Genomic DNA, 3700 nt, shown 5'->3' with positions numbered 1-3700 from the left:
CCCTAAAAACAACAACAACAACAACATGTAACTTAGCATATTCACAGGTTCTGTGGAGTAGGTTTTACACATCTTTTGGGGGCCATTAATGTGCCTACCACTCTTGGGTCTCATCTGAATCACCTATAATAAGTTTGCATGGCAAGGTGAGAGGTTAGATGGAAGAAAAAGAATATATAAGAAAGGGAACATACCCTAGTTTTAGTGTTTAAAACTACGAGTTATTAATTTTGTAGTTAACCAGTTGTTTACATTGAATTCTTTGCTTTTTAATTATCTAGCTGCTTGAATAAACTATACTGCCATTTGTACCTTTTTATCCAAATCTATTGGAGTATATGTGAAAATGAAATGCAAATTCCTCTCTTAAAAAGTGGGAAAAATTAGTGGATTCAGAGTGAGTAGACTGTAATATGGAAATATTAGGAAAGGGACAGTTGGAAAGAGAAAATGAAAACTGTAAAAGTGAACTGCGAACTTCATTATGATCATTTCAGAATTCCTGAATATGAACCACACGTTCAAAAGGGAAGTCTGGAAGAAGGGCATCACTAGGACACAACTTTCCTGGTACTTCTACCTTGCAATGTTTGGTTGGAGATCATGCGAAAGATTTTTTTTTAAAGATGAAAATAATTCTCTTATAAAAAGGCAGAAGATAACAGTGATTTAGAGGACAGATTGGGGTAGAAAGACCTGGCTTCAAATCACTATTCTACCACTTACTAGCTAGTGGCTGTGCGACTTTTCTGAGCTTGTGTGATAGAGAAGGGTAGTTGTCCACCAAAATTTTCACTCCCCCTTTCTTACAATGCAATTGTTATGGGAAAGTGACTGCCCAATCAGGGACTATATTTCCCTATCCATCTTGCATCTAGGTAAGGCCACATGAGTAGTTTTCACCAATGGAATACTGAGCGGAAATAAGGGTGTCACTTCCAAGCCAATGCATTTACAAAATGCGTGACCTTCTTCACATTCTTTTTCTCCTTCTGCCAGTTGGTTGTAGAGGACTCTGAGGCCCTAGAGTATGGCCAAGCCACAACATGGAAGGAACCAGTGTTGTTGAAGCACATAATGAAGGAAAGCTACCCACACTGGGCTCTTACATGAGTGAGAAATAGACTCTAATTCTTTTAAGCCATTGAAATTCTCAGGTTCACTTGTCTCAGTAGTTATAGTCATCACCCTAATACAGATTCTGATTCCCTACCTGTAAAATGAGCCTCTGTGTGTGTGAGAAAGACAGTATACATATGCCACTGGATTTATTACCTAAGAGGCCATCTCAGAGAGCCGTGTCAATGGAATGGTGGGAGCAGGAGGAGGACATAGAGGACTTTAGTAAAAAGGCTAGTGATAGAGACTTGACTGCGAAGAAAGTGAGGTAAGCTGCTTAGGGAAAAGAGTAGGTCAGCAGGTCAACTACCAGAGTGGTTTCTACATCCAAACTTGGGCTATAACACTTTACCAGCTGTGATCATGGACGAATCACTTCATCTCTCTGTGCATCAGCTTTATCATTACTATTATTATTTACATGGAAAGACATTTGGGAGATGCCAAGGAGACAACCTGTTCAACTGAAGACGCTAAGGTATCTAACCACATCCACGCTCTGCCCCTAGAGTCAGCTTTGTCATCGGAACTAGGTCATTTGGCAGTTCTGAGTCTCAGTTTCCACGTTCCTAAATTGAGAATAGGACCTACCCCTTCTACAAGGTTGTTGGCAATATTCAAGGCAAGTAACCTATGTGAGAGTTCTTTAAAACACAAAATTTTATTTTAGAGATTGGAGCACCCAGTTGTCAGGCTGTTTTTCATGTAGATACAAGAACACCTGGGTGCCTCCACATGCAAATGAGTATGGAACTGCGGAGCAGTCAGCCCTAAAGACCACCCACTTAGTTCAGCAATGGATGCTACTGCAATAAACAGTTTTGGACCCTTTCTCTTGGAGATATAATAAAGCCAGTATCATTACTTGACAGTCACACATCATTTGGTTTTAGCCAAATTTAGTATTACCCAGCTGGAGCATACATCTCATTCACTATACTTAACTCTGAGTGATTTCTGACCATTGCCAAAATCAAATCTGCCTTCAAAAAAATAAGAGTAGCTGCTGCTTAGGTTATTAAATGAATGCTGTGTTGTAACTAAGGCAATTCTAAGGGAGGTGTTGCACAGCTGTTTTTTGCAGCGTAGTACAGTCTCTAAAATAATACTTTCTATGTTAAAGAACTCTCACAGTGGCTTCCCCCTCCCAGTATCACCAATGGCCCTGGTAAGTAAATGCCCAATTTAGAGATGTGCACCCTGTGACCCAGAGAAGCTAACTAACTTAGCCCTGGTCACATGTATGATGAGTGGCAGAACCTGGGTGTAATTCAGGTCATTTTGCTTGAAAATAAGTGTACACCTTCCCAAATTTCTATTATTTACATGGGGAGAGAGGGTATTTCGATCTATTATTATCTGAGGGGAGAGAGGGTATTTCGATCCATATGCTTATTTAAAAGTAATTTTTTTCACAAATAAGATTTTCTGTTTGTCACCATTAAAAGTCTGAATTTTAAACAGATTCTCGAACTGGTGGCTCATAGCCATCAGTTCGTTCAACGTTAGCATCTGTCTCACCTCCAGTAGCTTTTCCAGAGCTACTACCTTCACCATGAAGCTCCATGAGTTTTCCCAATTCAAACTTGGGCTTCTTCACCATTCTTGCTTTTCTAACAAACACATCACAGAGAGGATAAATAGATTGACAAGCCTTTTCTATGTCTTTCCCAGTGCTGTCTGGAATCAGTTTATTGACCACTTGTTTCAAGTCATTTTTCGGCAGCTCTCAGGTCATGATTTCCATTATTTTCTTCGAGATTTGGCAGACCTGTTGGTGCTGAGCATTAGAGGTCTTCCAAATCTGATTGTTGACTTTTTTAGTAAAACCAACACAGAACAGATGAAGCAAATAACCACTGGTAGTCTTGAAATCAACATGAATTTCAGTCATGGTCCGTCATTTTTTTGACCATGGAGCACATTTTGTCACAGGTAAGATCCATGCCATAGAAGTTGGTCAGGCAGTTTTTGCCCTGGGTATTCTCAGTAATTAGCTTGAATTTTCTAAATGAAACTTCATCTTTCTGCGTATCAGCAAGGCTCACTTCAAAAACACGACCCTCTAGGCCACCAGATGCAATTTTGTTTCCGTGAGTCATTGTGACTAGTGTTTTCCCAATATTTCTTATATTGAACATAGCTGGTGCTTTCATACCACGTCGGTCTTTCTTAGAAAATGGATAAACCGCTTTCTTCTTGGCTCGTTTTTTACCACCTATTCTAAGGCACTTGTTCTTGCCGACTGCCATGGGGCTGCTCAGAGAGCCAAAAGGGGATTTAAAAGTAATTTGCCAGTGACTGTCTCAGCACAAGCTGAGATGACAGGGACTGAACTAATAGAGTGATATATTAAAAAAAAAAAAAAAGATGGAGAAAATAGATGGAGGTAGAAGCAATAGAACTTGCTACATAATTGGCTGGGAGAGCTTGAGTGTAACAAAAGGCATCTAAGATAATCCCAGATTGGAGGATACCCATTGCTTTATCTATCCACAACCTCTTCCATTCTTCTGGGAATTGACTCTCTACTCATCCCAACTGTATGTCCCAGGGGGAGTTGCCATGATTTCACATGACC

At 40.0% G+C, this 3700-nt stretch overlaps 1 pseudogene; it reads right to left on the bottom strand.

The window, feature by feature from the left end:
* Nucleotides 1-2433: 2433 nt before the first annotated feature.
* Nucleotides 2434-3371, bottom strand: LOC100669680 (small ribosomal subunit protein eS1-like; annotated as a pseudogene).
* Between the last annotated feature and the right edge of the window lie 329 nt (nucleotides 3372-3700).

Source organism: Loxodonta africana, chromosome X, assembly GCF_030014295.1.
Source record: "Loxodonta africana isolate mLoxAfr1 chromosome X, mLoxAfr1.hap2, whole genome shotgun sequence".
In the NCBI taxonomy this organism is placed as follows: Eukaryota; Metazoa; Chordata; class Mammalia; order Proboscidea; family Elephantidae; genus Loxodonta; species Loxodonta africana.
The sequence above is the reverse complement of the archived record's forward strand: the minus strand, read 5'-3'. Positions and strand labels throughout refer to the sequence as shown.